Source organism: Zeugodacus cucurbitae, chromosome 5 (assembly GCF_028554725.1).
Source record: "Zeugodacus cucurbitae isolate PBARC_wt_2022May chromosome 5, idZeuCucr1.2, whole genome shotgun sequence".
In the NCBI taxonomy this organism is placed as follows: Eukaryota; Metazoa; Arthropoda; class Insecta; order Diptera; family Tephritidae; genus Zeugodacus; species Zeugodacus cucurbitae.
In genome coordinates, this window is record NC_071670.1 from 18,572,654 (window position 1) to 18,594,541 (window position 21,888).

Consider the following 21,888-nt stretch of genomic DNA (forward strand, 5'->3'; position numbering starts at 1 on the left):
TTGGTTTCGTTTGAATCATTTGCAATTATCTTTCAGTTTCACTTTAGATTATCGGCATATTGGTACCACAGAAAATTGTTTGTTTACAGTATAATATTTAACAATAACAGTTGAAAAAATGAAAACGGGCGCAGAGCGTATTCGAAAATATCGCGAAAAAATACAATCCAGTGAAAACTTAACACAAATAGAACGTTTAAAAAATGCGAAAAGATTGAAAATTTATAGAAAAAATCTTAAAGAAAAACTTAAAAATGATGATTCATTATCAAAAAAAGTAAAGGCTGACCACCGAAACTGTATGCAAATTTATAGAAAGAAAATAAAGGAACAAAAACAACAAGAACAACCAATAATATCGTTGGATGGTGCATATAAGTGCAAAAATACCCTTTACAAGGCCTTAAAAAAAAATGGAATTAGCGTTACCAAAAGACATTAACAAAAAAAGGAAATTCTTAGAACGCTTACAGAAAAATACTTGAAAGAGGAAGAAGAAGCTCAAACAAAAAATACGGTTGACGAAAATGTTAAAATGATTTATGAGTTTTGCACTAATGATGATATCTCTACGGAAACTGCCGGAAGAAAGTCCACACTTATATCAAAATCAAATAACCTTCCAATATCTAAAAGATTCATGGTTATGACAATTAGAGAAGCATATGAATTGTTTAAAACAACGTTTCCTGGAACAAATATTTCACGTACTAAATTTCACAACAACCGACCAAAACACATGGAATTGTCTAGTAAGCTTCCACATAAACATGTGAGTTTGCCAGTTTTTTTATTGAAAGCTATGTTTGGCATTTTTCGTATGTTCCCATCTAACTTTTAAGAAAAGTGTGTTGTGACGAAACCAATGAAGTTTGTATGAGGAATGAGTGTAATAAGTGCATTAAAGACATTACGGACGCTTTCGTCCCTTTGATTTACATTAATCAACTCGAAGAGCTTACTGAATGGAAGCATTGGAGAGTCGTTGATAAACGCATCATCATTAGTTATACGAAAGGACCAATAACTGATTTGATTAATGAATTGGAATCTCAGTTACCTTCCTTTAAACTGCATACTTACCTTAAAAGGACTCAACAAAAATACTTTCAAGACCGAAAAATATCTATTAAATAAGATGAAGCTGTTCTGCGAGTCGATTTTGCGGAAAACTATAGGCTCCTCAATCGAAATGAAATTCAGTCTGCACATTTTAGTTACTCCCAAGTTACCATTTTTAGTTGTGTTGCCTGGTTGCACAATTGCACAAGATCATTTGCTATTACGAGCGATCAACTGTCACACAATAAATATGATGTTTATTGCTTTCTCCAGTTAATTGTAAAGAAACTTAAGGAACAAGACGCTATTTGGAAGTTATTTTTATTTTATGATGGCTGTGCAAGTCATTTTAAAAACAAGTTCATTTTGAGTATTATAACGTTTTTTAAGAAAAATTAGATTTGACCAACTTTGAGTGGAATTTTTTTGCAACTGCTCACGGAAAGGGTGCAGTAGACGGAATTGGAGCTGTCATAAAGAGAAAAATTTCGCAAATGGTGAAAGCTAAGAATATTGTTCTTAATAGCGCCCATGATTGTTTTAAATTTGCAAAAATTAATATAAATGGTATTTCTATTTTATATGTAAGCAGTACATATATAAAAAATACAACTGCATTTCTTTCGGAGAGATGGGTTAACGTTAAGAGCATTCCCGGAATAAAAAGCAACCATTATTTCTCATTTCTTAATGAAAATGAGCTCGAAATAGCACTAATGGCAGATTCAGCAAAACATAAAAATTATTTATAAACATATATACATTAATAAATTAATTTTTAAACATAAAATATGAATTAAATAATCTTATTAAAAAAGAGTATAAATTGTTTTGTTAAAATAAATACAATTGTTTTTATTTATATACTACTCAAAAAATTTAGCGTGCGTAACGTTGGGTTCACGGCCATTGATAAAAAACTACACAATTTTTTGGCCGCAAGTAAGTTATTTTAGAATTCTCTTATATTCATCTTTCTTTAAGGTATTTCATTTAGTGTGCTTTATTATACAAAATTTGCTAAAAATTACGAAAACATACCTCAACCTTCAAAGATACTTCCATTTTTGTAGCGTGCGTAACAATACTTTGAGATAAAATTTTTCGCAACTTAAACCTGTTACAAAAAATATTTTGATGACATTCGAAAGTACACTCAAATCCCACTAAACACTCTGTATAACTTGAAGGTATGTCTTTTGAAAGACCAAAAAATTGTTATATTTCAATCCGAAAACGCGTACGAATGTGGCGTTCGTAACGCAGGATTTGCCCCTATATTATCCAAACTAATGACCAATGTTTTCTTCAATGTTTATTCATATGTACAGTTTGTCAAGAAACAATTTACACATAGAAAATAAATACACGTTTTCACTTTCCGCAGCAAAATGTATTACTTTTTACTTCAGTTCAACATTTTTTGTGAATCAGGGATGTTTTATAGAGTATTTAAAGAGAATTGATGCAAAAAAAACTGCGAAAGCAAAGCAAAAACAAACCAAGAACAACAAAAAACAAAAATCATTCAATTTTGATAGTGTCAAGAATCACTTTACACACTTCGATTTTTTACTTGTTAAGCACGTGTTATACAGTTAACCGTACTTTACCGTTACCTATTCTTCGTAAAGGCATTTTCAATTAATTTGTCAATTAGTTTGCTTTTTTCGTAACCAAAGTACTCAATATTGGCTTTTAAAAGAAAACATTGCTGTTCGATCTCAAACGTTTTTACTCATTTGGGATTATGGGGCAATAGTTGGACCTCTTCAAACTAAACCTTTTGCACGGCATATTAAAAAGTCAATATTGGGACATTTGCTGCGGAAAGTGAAAAAGTGTATTTATTTTCAACGTGTAAACTGTTTCTTGACAAACTATATGTATTTTCTATTTTGGCAGGTTTGTGATCATCGACTTTTATTCACCGCTGCCAGCTCGAGATATCCCGGGTCTTGTTATGAGTCTGGTATTATTTTGTTTATTACACTTAAACTTTTACTTGCTCTCTTTGTAAATTTAACTTCCTCTAAGTATGAATAAAAAGACATATGCATACATATGTTTAAATAATTCAGTATTTATTATTTATATATTGGGCCTAATCATTGAATCCGCAGCGAATTCGATTTCGATAAGAATTTTCGATCGAAAATTTTTATGCAATCATTCATTCCGTCGATAAATTGCTTTACCACAAAATAAAAATGTCAAACTTCATTGTCGACTGTAAGTTAGGCAGGTTTGAAAAATTAAATTGTCTGGAATTTTTATTTCGTTTATATACATATGTATGTAAATATTTGAAATGGATACAATCGCGTTAAATTTATGTGATAGTGATAGTGAAAATGAAAATTGTGTAAAAATTTGCCGTGAGCGCAGAAATTTAAGAAAAAGTTCAAAAGACATATTGAAAATGGATGATTTTAAGTAAGATTTAAGCTAAAAAGGAATACATAATTTCATTTATATGTATACGTATTTACAGTTTCATCAAAAATTTTGGGGAAACTTTAGTATAGTATCCCCCGATTTCAGGGCTGTAATGGGTATGGTTGGAAAGAGGACGATCTCCAGATTACGAATATATACAGTGGCTCACAGCTTATTTCGTGTAAGCAACATTTTTGATAATACTGATATGAAATTAAAATTTTTTGCTCTGAACTAAATGAACGAATGATGCAATTATATTAAAAATTTACAAAAATAATCAAATTAAATATTTTGTTAAACAAAAACCAAAAACACTCATAATTCATGGGTCACAGCTTATTTCGTGTGGTATAAAAATTCTTACTAAAAAGTTATAAAAAGTAAACCAAAATAAAATTTCAATATTTTGTGGAAAAGTCGTTCAAATCTGGTGACTGTGCAGGTGTTTGGACGAGGTGTGGACAATTCCAAATGAGCCAAGTTTGTACAAGACCAGATTTATGTTTAGGGTCGTTGTCCTGGTAGAAGCGAAAAGTGTCACGTATACCCAGGTCTTCTGCACTTTGAAGTAAATTTTGCTGCAGTAACTCTAGGTACACTTCTTTATTCATAGTGGAGTCTATAAACTCCAATCGACCAACGCCTGCAGATGACATACACCCCCAAACCATTACATGACCGCCACCATGTTTTACTGTTGCGCGTAAATTTTTTGTTTGGAGCTCAGTATTTGGTTTCCGCCATACGTATGTTTTACCATCTGACGCAAAAAGATTAAACTTGCTCTCATCGGCGAAAATAACCGTATTCCAAAAAGCATTGTCCTTGTTTAAATGGTCTTTTGCGAACTGTAAACGGGCTTATTCCGAGCTGTTCGCCCATGAAAATTGGAATCCCTTAATATTCTGCGCACAGTTTCTGGATGACATTTTTAGCCGAGAAACATTTCAACATCTTTGGTCACCGCTGGAACACTTAACATTGGTTCTTTTTTAATCTTTTTTGAAATCCACCCCTCATCCGTTTCATTAAAAATTTTATTAGGAGCCTTTCGACCCTTGTTATGCACGCGATTTTCACGTACAAAGCGCTGAATTATATATTGAACTGTAGATGAACTTAAATCAACCATTTCAGCAATTTGTTTTTGCGTTTTTCCACTTTGAAAATGTTTAATAACTAATTCGCGTTTTTCAATTGAAGTGCGTGGACCCATGATGATATACCGCGTAATTGCAACTGATCTGCATTGTTTTTAGAACATAAACTGCTTCTTAAGTATTCATAGTTCACACTTTGATTTACCGTTTGTTTTCTGTATCCGTTATTTCCATGTATCACATGGACGGAAATCAACACACGAAATAAGCTGTGACCCATGAATTATGTGTGTTTTTGGTTTTTGTTTAATAAAATATTGAATTTGAATACTTTTGTAAATTTTTTTACATGTTTTGTATTTAAAACTAAATTATCAATATAATTGCATCATTCGTTCATTTTGTTCAGAGCAAAAAATATTAATTTCATATCAGTATTATCAAAATTGATGCTTACACGAAATAAGCTGTGAGCCACTGTATAATAGTTACAGCGGAAGACTTATAGTTTTCGAGATATTAGAATTTTAAATATAAAAATTCACAAATTTAATGTGGCGATTTTTCGATTATTAGTTAAGTTTTTATTTATATAATGCACTTATTATACACTAACACTTCACTAAATTGTTTCCACATATTTATTTTATGCCAATAAAGTTAAAATTTGCTTTAAATAAGCTTTTTAATTTTTGCACAATTTTGTTTATATGCACAATAAACAGATTGTCAGATATCAAGTGTTGCCATATCCAAACGAATGAGAACAAAAAAGAAAATATACCTCTAAAGAAAATTATGAAATTAATTTAGCATTTTAATAAAAGAAAGGTGTTTTCAGGCTTATATCTATGATTTATTGCCTCCAATAATTTTGCAAATGGGTCTAAATGCCGATTTGATATATTTTTTCTCCAAATATATTCATATATCAAATTTGAAAAGCCTTCACTATTATTGTAATTGTCTTTTATAAAAAACGTTTAATTACGCGCCATTGCGATTCAATGCGCTGGGTGTGAGTTCCGTCCTCTGCGACAAATGGATTATCTGGGTCGCTATGATTCACGCGTCGGTGCTCATACCCGTAATTGGATAGGCAGTCGTATGACAGTCAGTACAAATTATCGAACCCTGTTCTACATGCCGCTGTATTAAGGGTATGAGCACCTCAGCAGATCTCACATTTTCCGGACACACCTCCAGACGAAGATCATCGCACCCATCCTATATCATCCCTAGGACCCAATGACCTTCCACTCTCCCCCCTAATGTAAACGAATATAAAATAATTACATATGATAAATAAATTCATAAATATATATCATAAATTTATTATTTATTACCTTTGTTGTACTTACGCTTCCCAAATTTGCTCTCGTCTATTTGAACAATTTTACCAGGGCCGCCAATTTGACCCACCGCTATCTGATGGTCAACCTGGTATAATACTACTGCTTCGCGGCAGTAATTATACCAGTCACTTATGGTAGCGCTAGATAAAATTGGCTCCCTGATAATACTGTTCTTTCGAACTTCCGCATGAGAACAATGGGATGCATACGCGTACATTAAATAAAAGACTTGAGGCAGTGGTATTTTCACGTCTTCGAACCACGTACCATTGGATCTTGAATACGCTGATTGTGTGCGGCATACCCCTTTCCGGCAACGGAAAACTCCCACCGTGCAGTTTTCAGACATTCTAACGGCCATTGGGGTCCGATGGATGCGGCATAATTTGCTTTTCGGGATAAGACCCTCCTTTCTGCAAATGCTATCCATTTTTCGCGAGTATCGAAACTTTGTAAAATTTTCGAAAAATTCCACATATTCTTCAACTCAGAGACTCTAAGAACATTAGTTCTTTTCACACCACGGCACGTAGACGCTTCGTTGGAATCTATTTAAAAGTCCTCAGTAATATTTTTAACAATTTAAAATTTATTATACCATATCTGAAGAATTTGCAATCATTTTTTATAATTAACCACGATTTATTTAAATAAAGAAATATGACAAAATATGAACACTAACCGATCGCTTATTTGCATATTTTAATTAGAATTGGCAAAAAAGAATATAATGACATAACAGATAAAAAAAGAAACGGTACTTTGTTTAGTTGTAAAAAGATCCGTTATAAGAAATGGGTTTTTATGAAAGCAATATACCCTCTTTAACATAACATTTTTTTTTAGAATTTCTTTCTGCATTGGCGGCCTTTGGCCGCCCTTCAAAAAAAAAAAACTCTGGCCGAGCCAACACCGGGGATTATCAAAGAGGTGGAATGACAAGTTCTTCCGCGTAGAACTCTAGGTACACTTCTTTATTCATAGTGGAGTCTATAAACTCCAATCGACCAACGCCTGCAGATGACATACACCCCCAAACCATTACATGACCGCCACCATGTTTTTTTTTTTTTCTAAGAACATTAGTTCTTTTCACACCACGGCACGTAGACGCTTCGTTGGAATCTATTTAAAAGTCCTCAGTAATATTTTTAACAATTTAAAATTTATTATACCATATCTGAAGAATTTGCAATCATTTTTTATAATTAACCACGATTTATTTAAATAAAGAAATATGACAAAATATGAACACTAACCGATCGCTTATTTGCATATTTTAATTAGAATTGGCAAAAAAGAATATAATGACATAACAGATAAAAAAAGAAACGGTACTTTGTTTAGTTGTAAAAAGATCCGTTATAAGAAATGGGTTTTTATGAAAGCAATATACCCTCTTTAACATAACATTTTTTTTTAGAATTTCTTTCTGCATTGGCGGCCTTTGGCCGCCCTTCAAAAAAAAAAAAACTCTGGCCGAGCCAACACCGGGGATTATCAAAGAGGTGGAATGACAAGTTCTTCCGCGTAGAACTCTAGGTACACTTCTTTATTCATAGTGGAGTCTATAAACTCCAATCGACCAACGCCTGCAGATGACATACACCCCCAAACCATTACATGACCGCCACCATGTTTTTTTTTTTTTCTAAGAACATTAGTTCTTTTCACACCATGGCACGTAGACGCTTCGTTGGAATCTATTTAAAAGTCCTCAGTAATATTTTTAACAATTTAAAATTTATTATACCATATCTGAAGAATTTGCAATCATTTTTTATAATTAACCACGATTTATTTAAATAAAGAAATATGACAAAATATGAACACTAACCGATCGCTTATTTGCATATTTTAATTAGAATTGGCAAAAAAGAATATAATGACATAACAGATAAAAAAAGAAACGGTACTTTGTTTAGTTGTAAAAAGATCCGTTATAAGAAATGGGTTTTTATGAAAGCAATATACCCTCTTTAACATAACATTTTTTTTTAGAATTTCTTTCTGCATTGGCGGCCTTTGGCCGCCCTTCAAAAAAAAAAAAACTCTGGCCGAGCCAACACCGGGGATTATCAAAGAGGTGGAATGACAAGTTCTTCCGCGTAGAACTACCTTTTGCATTGGCGGGCTTCGGCCGCGCTTCAAAAAAATAACCCTGGCCGAGCCAACACCGGGGATTATCAAAGAGGTGGAATGAATGAATCCCCTTTTTTATTAATTTTTATTCGTTTGTACAATATTTATTATATCTGTCAACCTGGTTATTGTGCATATAAACAAAATTGTTCAAAAATTAAAAAGCTTATTTAAAGCAAATTTTAACTTTATTGGCATAAAATAAATATGTGGAAACAATTTTGTGAAGTGTTAGTGTATAATAAGTGCATTATATAAATAAAAACTTATCTAATAATCGAAAAATCGCCACATTAAATTTGTGAAATTTTCAACTTAAAATTCAAATATCTCGAAAACTATAAGTCTCCTGCGGCAGCTATTATTTATGTATATTCGTAATCTGAAGAATTTTCGCGTCAACAAAAGAGCATTTACATATATTTTAAGGGAATACGAAAATGTATGTAGAAATGATAAGAGACAAGGTTCTCTTTCCGCAAAATTAAAGCTTGCTGCATGTCTACGTTTCATTGCCACAAGCAACTATCAGCATTGCATTGGAAATGACTTCAATATAAATGTGGCCCAATCGACATTCTGTGGATTATTGAAAGAAGTTCTTAACTGTCTTGAGTACGGGCTATGTTCGAGATGGATTTCTATTTACATGACTGACAGCGAAGAATTGGAATCAAAAACCTTTTTTTAGTCAAATCAAAAATTCCGGGTGTGACAATGGCAGTTGATGGAACTCACATAAAGATAATGGCTCCAAAAAGAGATAAACATATTTATTATAACCGCGAAGGATTCTCAAGTCTGAACGTAATGATTGTGAGGCTTTTTTAGTTTTTTAGATATTTTTTAATATACATGTTGAATTCCTTTTTATTAGACTAAGTTAAAAAACATAAAAATTCATTAAAACGAAATGTTTTGAACTAACAATAAAACTTATGGCTTATTTTAATCTACAATTGTCCTGCAGTTTTGAAATATTTGTCTTCATTTTTTTTGTATCGTTATATGTTCTGTAAGAAGATCCATCTTGTTTGTTTTGTTCTTTTTATGTGGAGTACAGAAAATATCGGCATCCACATTCGATTCTATTTCCAGACCAGGAGTCATATGTGGTGTAGGTTCAACCAATTCAATGTCAGGCTTGGAATAAATTGACTCAACTGGTCTCTCGCTACCACTACTTGTTGTAGGAATCTCATCAGGGATATTTTCTATTGAAGTGAGTGGTAAGCATCCAAAACTGTTAATGCCTTTTAAGCCTTTCACTGATGTATTGAGTGACAGTATAATACTCACCTCCTCTTCAAGTGAAATTAAAGAAACTTGACTGAAGGGCCACCACCTTTTCCAGAAATGTATTTTTTACCATTTTTAAAGTTATACTTCTTATACGAGTTCGGAAAAGTTGCGATAATTGTTGCGCGGCATGCAACATTATGCATAAACATACATATGTACATGTTTATATGTCATTGAACAAACACACAAACTTACATTTGTATATGCGTGCACGTAAGTTTGTCAACCACCAAAAATCAAAAGCAATGTTCTACAAAAACAACAAGCGCCAAAAATTTATTTTAAAACAAACCATAATAATACGAGTTGGGGACATAGACCTCTTTGCCTGCGAAAACGCGACACTGATTACAAGTCTGTGACAAAAAAATTACTATTTGCGGTCATTCGTTGTCCGTGGCAACGAAGATTTTATAAGAAATGTACTACAAGTGCACATATTTATTTACACACATATGCATGTGAACAAATTTGCGAACATTATGCGTATGGTTCTTTTGATTTTTTTACTTTCGTTTCTGTTTCATTTCTGCGAATTCTCAACTAGTTTATGTGACTTTTGCTTGAAATTCTCTGCGTTTGCCGTTGAAAAGTTAAGACTATGTTTCACAGGATCATTTCTTGTAGTCAGTCTTCATTTACTTTCTTTGCAAATGGAAAGTATTACTTTTGGTTGGTGACATATTCACATGTGTATGTATTTTATTTCAATAAAATTAAATTTTTAAAATTTCTTAAGGTTGTGGTTCGAGCCTCACCCAGGCATTATTTTTTTTATTTATTTCAATAAAATTAAATTTTTCAAATTTCTTAAGGTTGTGGGTTCGAGCCTCACCCGGGGCAGTAAATTTTTTATTTCAATAAAATGAAATTTTTTTTGAAGTTATACGACTTCGGAAAAATGTGTACGCATATGTATGATTGAAATATGAACATATTCGCATGTGTATGTATAAATATATTCACATGTGTATGTAGAACCATACCACAATTGTGCCGACTTATGTGCTGAACACATAGAAGACGACAAGCGACGAGCGACATCTGTCAAATATTAAAATACACGCGTTCTTATGGGCACAGATTTTTTGACAACAGCACGACTACGCGACAACAGGCTAGTAGTTGTCGTTGTCGCCAAATTAGAAATGTTTCAAATTTTGCCAACGACAATGGCCGCTGTAGAGCTGCCACTAACATGTGAAATGTAAAATTATTCAAAGTTCTCACAAGTATGACGTTATTTTGCCAGCAGAAACGTAAAATAGCTTTGATATATAATTTATAATAGCAATCGATTATTTAAAACAAATAAATAGACTATTTTTACATTTTTTGCACAAATAATTTCACTTTAAACTAAATATGTAAATTTTATTGAAGTGAAAGGTTTCAGTACGGCAACAATGAAATTGCTATTTGATATGTCGCTGCCGTCTTCAAAATGTTCAAGACCCTGGCTTCAAAGCGACATTTGTGATTAGCCGTCGCTACGTCGTGTCGTGTCGTCGTCTTTGTGTTCAGCTCTTCAAGTCACACGTACGCTTACGCTCTATCATTCAGTCCAGGGATAAAGGGATGTCCAACTTATTCCAGTGTGAGAACGCCTCAAAATTTGCGTTTTTTATAACATTTTGCATTATTACCAGATCAGGCAAAATACAAATTTTTGGGCATTTAAATTAAAATACCCAACATTTATTACGGCTAATAATTATTTTACACTTAACGATTAATATAAATAATAACTATTTAAATCTCGGTTAGTGATATTATGGTATATTAAACCAACCGGTTTTCAAACTTTCAGTGGTAAATAAAGTAAATCAATACGTATCAACTGGCAAATAATATTTTTTTTCCATGGAAAACTAAAATCTCGCTGCTGCAGATCACAAAACATTTTTTCAAATACCTTAAAATTTCGCGATTCCTTTTATATTTATTGTTTTAAGTTCTAATAAGTGATCTTGCACGGCGGTTATAAATGTCTCCGTCGCATTATTATCAACATTTCAATATGGCCGTCCCTCTTTTCCAATTGCGAAACGTCAAAACCTCCTCATCTCGACAAACTGTCAAAGTTTAGGTGGTTTTGACGTTTGATATTGCGCTCTCAATTCCAGTGAGATGAGAGTTGTACATCTCTTTATCTCTGATTCAGTCGTTGTCGAACCAGCAACGAGTAAACGTCGCGCATGGCTATTGCCCTTTGCAGAAGTGCCCTACTCGAAATGCCTACTTTTATATATGTCGTTTTATGTTCTGTATTATATTTATGGTTTTAAGCTATTTAAAGACAGAAAAGTTAATGCTTTTGTGTTCTAATATATTTGTTTAAATAATAAAATAACTAAAATGAATAAATGAGCACAAAAATTCATGTTTTATGAAAAAATTAAAAACATTCTTAAAATGTTAGGCTACAGAGTTCTCACTGGGTATTCATTATTTCGTGCTCACCTATACAGTCACAATTCCTCTCGTTTCGACCACTGATGTAGAAGCTGAACCAATACTGGCATTCCTCAGAGAGAAATTTGCATTAGAAATGATCAATGATCAATGGAAGAAATGATCCTACGACAAAAGGAGGTACGACTATTGATACGGTATTCTCGAGAAATACAGATAAAATAGATGTAAGACATTTCATATCGTATTTTAGTTATCATAATCCAATTGTAAATATTGTAGATATCAATCCGACAGAACCCAGAAATGATAATTGATTTAATTATAAAATGTGCATAATAAATTTATAGAATGTGAATTTAAGAAAGTGTCTCTCGCTAGTTTTCTTTCATACAAAATGATATGCATTTCTTGGAATATCACTAAGAAGTATAACTTCATCAGCGCGTAGGGACTCCACGCACTCTTTTTTTTCTTTTTTGCAAACTTAAAATCTGTTCAAACCGAGTTATAGGTTTAGAAAGTAGTTTAGTAGCCGATAATTTACAAATTATGCTTTTTCATACCTTCTTCCATCCAGTTCTATCCTTGATTGGAGGACCTAAAGCGTTAAGAATATCTGATATTTCTTCCCAAAAACTATTCAAGTCGCCTAGTGCTCTCTGCGAAAATCCTTTCGCTATGTGGGGGTGTAACTTCATTTCATTTACTAACACTTCAAATTGTGTTTTGTTAGTGTGTTTTTTCTCTTATCTCTAAAATGTACATAATTAAGTGCGTAATCAACAATTTTTTATACAAATACTTACAAATTTTCCATTTCTTTAAAATTTCTCCAACGCATTCACCAACGGATTCATTTCGATGCAAATTTTTGATATTGCGGTATCAACATCTATGTGCCGCGGAAAGCATTTTATCGCGTCGGTAACTAAGTTCAATTCGATCGAAAATGTGACTATCGATACGGATTCAATGATTCCCACGTAAAATTTTTCGATCGAAACGGATTCAATGATTTTCGCTGCTGTAAATTTCCCTTCAGAAGGATGTAAGCGGACAGAGATGGGATATAAGAAGGTAGGATGGGAGGAGATAAGGAAGGAGGGAATACGACTGGAGAAAAATCAATTAGAGGTGAAATGGGAGGTGATGGTGGGAAAGATAAATCGGTGGAGTAACGAGCAGGAAAAGTTGGAGCAGGCGGCGTGGCTGTTGGAGAGACAGCTGGAGCAAGAGGGGTTGGAGCAGATGATGCCATAAGTACCGGAGCAGGAGCTTGACCGAGGATTGGATCCGTATTTATATACACCGCCGGCAAAACCTGTAAGTATAAAACAGACCAATTATTGCCTCATGTAACAATAGAATACATTATGAATATTGTTTACTTCAAACAAATACTCCTCTGCATTACTCTCCAAACAGTAATAGAGAAGTAATGCAGAGGAAACAACTATTACAACAACAACATTGAGATAAACAGATGAGCGGGACAACACAAATACTCAATTCAACAAAAAAGTTAAGTAAAAACAGAAACTCAATTTCACACAAAACTCAAAACAATTAAAAACGAATGAAAACAAATCACAAAACCCAACATAAACTTTTGTCAATTTTTAAATTTAAGTGCGAATATCTCGAAAATTATAAGATCAGCTGCAGCTATATATATTCTTACAGCCCTATTCTGAAAACACCTCATAACTGAGGTGAGAGGAAAATTTTGAGAGATTTCTTGTGAGGCATATTTTGTGAAGCTATTCTGGCTTGAACCTCATAAGAAAAAAGCTTAAAAGGTAGGTCACCACGTGAGGTGAAAAGCATTTTGCTGTCAAACAGCTGTTTTTATAAAAATAAAGAACTACACATTTGAAAAGGATAACCAAGAAATGTAATTATTTTTCAAATTCAATAATTTTAATATAAATGTAATGATTTCGATTACTTTTAGGCGTACAAAAATTGAAAGAACAACTCAGGAGTAACTGCAACATTACATTATGTTTTGCAAGCAGCATCCTGAGTTGCAACAGGTGAAGCTAACTCCGACCAACCGTCAAGGGCTTCAAATGCTTTGGTCGGAGTTAACAGATACATTAAATGCTCTAAGGGGTCCGACGCGTACACCAGCCAAGTGGAGAGAGGTAATTTCACATCTTTGTGTTTTTTACCATTTAAAAATATTTTTCTTGTATATAGTCTTCAATGTATTGGAAACATCAAACTTAAAGCCAATTTTGAACCGCTTCCCACTCAAAGTAGAGATCCTTCATTTTTGGAACCAGTAAAACAATATAGCAACAATTAAATTTTTAGCTTTCTTGTCAATCATTTAATATAATTTCACTCAAAACTTCCACATTGTACTTTGTATTATAACGATGCTGGACACGGTAAGGGGGCGCAAGAGACCAGGTGAGCGATTGGTGGCAAGTGGCAAAGATATAGCATCTCTGAGCGATTTATTAATTGCTATTTAGGAAAACGAATAAATTTTTTCGTTATTAAAACACAAGTATATCAAGAAAAATTAAGTTTTGTTTGCTCGTGCTAAATTTGACATAAAACTTTTCCAATTCAATTGCGTGTCCATCAGGTCTCATGGAATATTGAAAATTAAATCTTTAAGCTGCGTTTGTAATGAAAGTATAAATAGCGATCATTTCAAATTGAGTGAAAAAGTACGTGATAGGAGTCTTCTATGGACTCCGTACACATCGGACAATACGGACTATCGTCGTGATGGAATTTGTGGAGATAGCTTCTAAAGCACCCATGTCCACTTAATATTTGGGTCAAATGAAAGTTCAGGTCCCCATGTTGTCTATTTGTCCATGACTGGATGTAAGGGATAAGTCTGTGATTCCACCGTCCTTTGGTTGAGGTTTGCCACCGCTGCTGCCACATTGTTATACTCTTAATTCTCTCTTCTCTCTTTTTTGAAACTGTGGGTTTTGATAGTTCGCTTAATCTTGCGAATTCATCACGCTGGATGTCTATGGGCGGCATACTTGCCAATACTTCAGCAGCTTCGCTGGATATAGTTGTGAAAGCACTTATTACTCTTATTGCTGATAGTCGATGTACCACATTAATTGGTCTGATATACGCTTTTACGTCTAGCGCCTGGGCCCATATTGGGACCACATACAATATTACGGATCTCATAGCTTTTGCAATTAGAAATCGCCGGCTGGAACGCACGCAGCCTTTATTTGCCATCATTTTTGATAGGGCGTTATAAATCTTATTTGCTTTATTTGATGTGTACGCCAAGTGCTCATAGTTTGGGTTATTCTTTCTTCAATTTTTCTGGTGCTTATGAGCAATACTTCCGTTATGTGCTCAGCCAGTTGCAAACTTATGGAAGAGAACCATTCATTGCATTTGATGCGGAGGTCAGCTATGTGCATAGCCACTGCTACTACTATAAGGTCGTCGGCATATGCGATTAATTTCTCAGTTTTTGGTTGTTGTATTTTCAGCACCCCATCATACATTAGATTCCATAAAAGGGGGCCTAAAACCGATCCTTGCGGTTAGAATCCAGCGCTGAACTTTCCAAGGGTCGGGGAACACCCCTTCTTTTATACATGCGTTATACATTTTGACCAAAAGGGCAGGTCTTGAAGTTATAGCTTCCTTTAGAACCCTGTTAGGTATGCCGTCTATCCCAGGTGCTTTGTTTTTCGCTATGGCCAATGTTTCTTCTTCCGTAATTAAGGGCGGTGATTCAGCCGCTTCGTTTTGTCTTTCAATGTATAAAATCTGATCGTGCTTCAGAAATAACGCTTCTACGACTTTTCTCATAAAAGCTGCGCTTTTAGGTTGCTGTGTCTTGTTTTTAAACTTTGACATACATATTTTATAAGCAGTTCCCCATGGGTCTATATTTGCTTCTTCGCAGAGCTTTTCAAAGCAAGATTTTTTACTGCGAGTTATGGCTGATTTCAGGAGCTTCTTGTTGGTTTTAAATGCTTCTCTGAGGTTATATTCGACATCTCTATCCCGGTTGCGCTGTATGCGACGTCTAGCTGAGTGAGAGCCAGAGCTTTCTCAGCGTGGCAATTTCATCGTTCCACCAATATACTGGGCGTCGTTTGTTGTGGTACTTCGTTTTTCTCATTGTTGCGTCGCATGCTGCGGCCAGTTCCTTACGCATTGCGGATACTAAATGAGTGGCATCATCGCCTGGTGCCTTTGCTGCACTCCAGACTATATCAAAGACTTCAGTGTCAAACTCTTTTTTCCTCCAGCTTCGCTTTTGAGAAGTATTTCTACTCAGGGGCTCCGTGTCTCGAGAGAACAACACTTCCGCAATGATAGCCATGTGATCATAAAGATTTGTATATTTATTACGCGGTAGACCACGCATTAAAATCCCCAGCTATTATTATCGGCAATTTCCCTCTAGTTTCTAAGAACAGGTCCAGGAAAAAGTCTTCGAATTCTTTAATTATCGCGCTCGGGCGAGCGTAACAGCTTACAAAAAATATACCATGTATATTAGCCCAGGTGAAACCATTTTGATCTTCTCTGGAGCAAGACTCGAAGGGTTGACCTTTACAGGACCATATTGCTGCCTGCCACTTATGTATGCGATCCATGTGCTTTCCGAGCGCTGAGTGTATTGCTCACTTAGTAGAGCGACATCAATGTTTTTTTCTATAACGGTTTGACTCAGTACATCTTGTGCTGCAACGCAGTGGTTTAAGTTTAGTTGCAATATCCTCATTTTTTAAGAGACTTAGCCATCTCCTGGTACTTGGGGCAAGTCGAGCTCAGGGCCGTATGTTCACCTTTACACAGCATGCAACTCGTTCTTTTGCAACGTGTCCTGCATTCCCGCAATGCGTACAGAGAGATGACCTGTCAATCGGGTTGCTACAGTTGCGTGCCAAATGACCAAGGTAATTGGTTTTGTCTACATTTTTCAATCCGCATTCCTTTTGTAACGCGTTGCAGATTTCTTCTGCGGTAGTTACCTCGACCATATCTTTACATATGATAGTAACATTGTGTGTTTTTGGCTGGATTACAGCCATTTCACCAACTACTCCCTCCAGGGCACTCTGGAACGTATCAGCTCCCTTTTCTCCTTGATTCTTTCAATGACATATAAACATGTCATATGTATATTTATGCATAATGCTGCATGTTGCGCAACAATTATCGCAACTTTTCCGAACTCGTATAAGAAGTATAACTTCAAAAAATCACATATACATATTTACATTCATGTTATCACGTATAATATTATATTTTATTTTATAAAATGATAATTCAGTCCCTTTCAATGGTATTAAAATTATGTAGCTCCGAAATATATCAAATATATATATATATTTCACAAAATTACTTTTCAATATCATTGCATATTTTTGTTTTTAAGGTCTTATTGTCATATTAATTAGTCTTAAATATAAAATTCAGGAATACTATATTGTCTACGGTTTTGGGTGCAAGTCGATTTCTTTTATCAGTTATTAAATTGCCTGCCAATGAAAGTACACGTTCAGACGCCACACTACTTGCAGGTATAGTTAATATTTTAAGTGCAAGTTTTGATATGCGTGAAAAGTTAGTTTTATGTTGCTTCCCCACCATTGAATTGCGTCGAAGTCATTATCAAATTGTACTCTTTCTGTAAAATATCGATCTAACTCATCTTCGATACGTTCCTGCGCGCCCATGTTTGAAATATTTGGAAAAAAGAAGTTCAGGTCATTTGCAGGTGAAGACGTATTTGATGTTGAAGTAATTGGTGAAGATGAAATTTGTGGGGTCTCATTGTGTTCGGAAGTGTAAAACTCAATATTGCCTGATATCTCCTCAATGTAGAAATGCTTCACAGCTTCAATATCGACATCTCTCATAGCTTTTGCTGGAGGATATAAAAATAGTGCTACTTTGTGGTAAATGCTTAAATTAGCAAGCCATATACTGTCGATATATGTTGATATGTTACGTTTAAAGCTGACTATTGCTGGAACGTCGGTATGAACTGCTTCGCATATCGTTTTTAATCGAAAAATTGATGGAAGTACAAAAAATATTGACACAAAATTACACCCCTGTAATTTCTTAGAAATTGTGTAGAAGTATTGGCAAAGAACTAAATAAAGGTTTTAAATCATTTGTAGTCTCAAATGCAGCGTTTACTACGTTAGAGAATAAATAATTAGAACAATGGATTCTCGTGTAGTTTTGCAATGCGCTTTTGATGTTACTTCCTCTATCAGTTACAAATATAACTGATTCGAGGTTACAAATATCAAACTGTAAAAATATGCTGACTAATTTGTTTTGAATATTTATACCCGTTGATTTCTCGAAATCCATAGACTTGATACCCAAAACTATGTTTTTATACTCTCGCAACCTGTTGCACAGAGTATCATAGTTTTGTTCACATAACGGTTGTTTGTGTCACCAAGAAATATAAGAGTTAGATATGGGGTTATATATACATAAATGATCAGGATGACGAGTAGATTTGAAATCCGGATGTCTGTCCGTCCGTCTGTCCGTCTGTCCGTGCAAGCGATAACTTGAGTAAAAATTAAGATATCTTAATGAAACTTGGAACACATGTTCCTTGGCACCCTGAGGAGGTTGCTTTCGAAAATGGGCAAAATCGGTCCACTGCCACGCCCACAAAATGGAGGAAACCGAAAACCTATACAGTGTCATAACTAAGCCATAAATAAAGTTATGAAAATGAAATTTGGAACATAGGATCCCATTAGGGAGGGGCACATTTGGATGTAATTTTTTTGGAAAAGTGGGCGTGACCCCGCCCTCAAATAAGTTTTTTTGTATATAACTCGCAAACCAATAAAGCTATATAAGCCAAACTTTCTGCAGTCGTTTCTTTTAGCCATTTCCTTATACAGTCCAAAAATGAAAGAAATCGGATAATAACCACGCCCACCTCCCATACAAAGGTTAGGTTGAAAATTACTAAAAGTGGGTTAACTTCCTAACGAAAAACGTCAGAAACCCCAAATTTTACATAAGAAAAGGCAGAAGAAAGCTGCACTGAGATTTTTTTACAAAATGGAAAATGGGCGTGGCGTCGCCCACTTATGGGTCAAAAACCATATCTCAAGAACTATTCGACCGATTTCAATCAAATTCGGTACATAAAACTTTCTTGACACCCTGATGACACGGGTGGAATATGGGCGAAATCGGTTCACAACTACGTCTACTTCCCATATAACCCAATTTTGAATTCCATCTGATTCGTTCACTTTATAATGTATTCATAAGGAACCAATGAAGCTAGCGGAATAAAACTTTACACAAATACTGTATTTGAGCTGTGACATCACTTGTGGAAAAATTGTCAAAATCGAACCATGACTTTTCAAGGCCCCTGATATCAAACATGAAGAACTCAGTGCCTAAGGTTAATTTTTCACCGAAAATATAGGTAAATCCCTCAGATATTTTAATGTAATTCATTCCCTCTGAATTTTTTTCTTATAACAGTTTCTCTCTGTACCTGAAATGGTAAAAATTGGGTCATAACTTCCCCCAGATCCCATATACCTAATTATAAGTAATATTAAATTAAGTGAGCGTATAGTCTTCGATACGTTGTATCTTGGTGGTGAAAACGAGTGAAATCGGTTTAGGAATTACCTCAGTCCCCATATACTATTTATGATGATTTTCGTTATTCTATTGAACTTTATGCCGAATATATGGGTCGAATTGTGTTGTCTTTATAAAATTACCTCAATAAATTGCGAGAGTATAAAATGTTCGGTTACACCCGAACTTAGCCCTTCCTTACTTGTTTAAATTGTAACCGTCGAAAAAATGAAGCGTTGTACATAAAAAATGTATGTTCACATAATTGTCAGTCCATAGATCCGTGGTCACAGAAGCATTTCCTTCATCAACAACTTTTTTTAAACAAGATTGATTGATGATTTCGTTTTTCTTCTGCTCAGCCATTTTATAGGTCCTCCGCGAGATAGTAGTTCCATTTGGAATAAAGTCATGCATATTAACATTTTCACCGTATTTCGATCCAATTTTAATAAAAAATTCTGCTAATTTTTTAAACCCAGATCCATCAACGGCAATAAAAGGGCGGCAATCTTCTATTATCCATTGTGAACAGACATTGATAGCGCATTCCTTGTCCTCTTGGCTTACATTTCTTATAACCGCTTCCTGTCCAGAAGTGTTAGCGAAGCATTTCTGACGCATCAACTCGTTTGCGTGCCATTAAACTTTAACAAATGCTTGCATTTTCGACAGTAAACAAACCCTTCCAATGTACTTCCATCGCTCCGTTTTATTTCAGCAAACACGCTCCAAACTGCACTTTTACCTCGTTTCTGCGATAATTTATAAGTACCATTATCAATGTTCTCAATTATTCCATTTTGATCAGTCATGATTTTTTAAGTTGGCTATCAGCTACTCAGCTCCATTGTATAGCAGAAAAAAATATTAACAAATCCTCGTATAACTTATTTTAAATTTAGAACTAAATAGCGTTATTTTATTGTTTTTACTAATTCACAAGATGATATTTACCAAACAACTTATTTACTAAGACTCACTTTTCCGACTTTCTCACTCTTAAATCTGTATACTGTTCAAAGCTTCAAACCAAATTGAACTCGCCTTTGAAAACCTTTGCCTTTTTATCGCTTTTCAAACAGGTAAGAGAAGTACTCGGACAGTAAGCACACTTCTTGCCTAACACAAAACCCACCCACATTTCTTGTATATATGTAATTTTACTATATTTTAATGTGATTTTTTGTGCTATTTTAAAAGAAAACTGAATAAAAGGATAAGAAACAAAGAAGTTTTAGTTTTGTAGTTTTTACGAAGTCACTAGACTCACGGGATTCGTTCCTTTTAAAACCCCTCTCATCTACCTAAGCTCTCCACTTTCTACAATGTAAGATAAAGCTTGCATCTAGGTTTAAGAAGTAATTGAATAATAAATATAAACAATGAGCCACTTATTAGTGAATGTATTCATGAGCCTTTCAACTCATCTAATGGTAAGCAACGAATAGCTCAAACAATTGTATACACAGAAGCAAGCCAAGCCAAGTGTGAGCGATAAGTGATTGTGAGACATATCCACACTCATTATTACACAAGCAAGCCATTTGATTGTGAGAAGATAATATTTTTATTTTTGGGGGTGATTCATGAATTTGAGAGTATAATCATAAGCCAAGTATTCACTGCAGATCACTGGTATGTATACATTTATATTACCATAAAATTCGCCAAAATTATACCTACTCCTTTATTCAATACATACATATTTAGATTACAACTATTTTTAAAAGCGAAAGCAATGTGTACATTCAACTGCAAAAGTTTAATTTAAAAAAGTGTCTAAATAAAAATACTGAACATGGAAATTAAAGTAGATGGTAATAGTATTATTTTTCAGTAATAACAAGTTTTTAAATTGTGCTGTTGTTTTTGGAATAACAAATTTTAATGAAGTGTCTTTTTGAAACAGTTTTGTTGTTCTTTGTTAAATGTATTTGGAGATTTAGTAACGTCAACCGAATGCAGTGACCGGATTAGTGTGTAAATGTTGATACAAGTTGTATATAGTTTAAAATAATTTTAGTTTCAAAGTGTATTTTGTACATCAAAAGTGCGTACCAATGCTATAGTTTTTGCAAATGAACAAATGTAGAATTAGTTGTTGTTGTTTCACTCTCTCTCTCTGAGATTTTTATTTTTTTTTAATTTCTTATCGTAGAAACGTCTCATCAATGCATATTTTCTCGCTCCTATATTTTTGAAATTTGGTGCTCCAAAAATGAGAAAAATGAAATACGAGGAAAACTTCTCGAATTGCAACAAATACGGATTTATTTAATATGTTATTGTTGAGCTCAGATCCATTTATTACAGGTCAATGAAAATTGCCATGCAAAAAGAAAAGCGCATTATTAAAATCTACAATAGAATTGTTGGAAGACTAATTACGTAAAGGAATTTTTTATTGAGGTTTACAACGTCCTTATTTTTCTTCCAATTTATCACATGCTCAGGTATTT

The 21,888-nt window shown here is 34.1% G+C and overlaps 1 pseudogene; it reads right to left on the minus strand.

Annotated features, from left to right (window-relative positions):
- Positions 1–5,675: 5,675 nt before the first annotated feature.
- LOC128922243 (uncharacterized) lies at positions 5,676–6,569 on the minus strand (annotated as a pseudogene).
- Between the last annotated feature and the right edge of the window lie 15,319 nt (positions 6,570–21,888).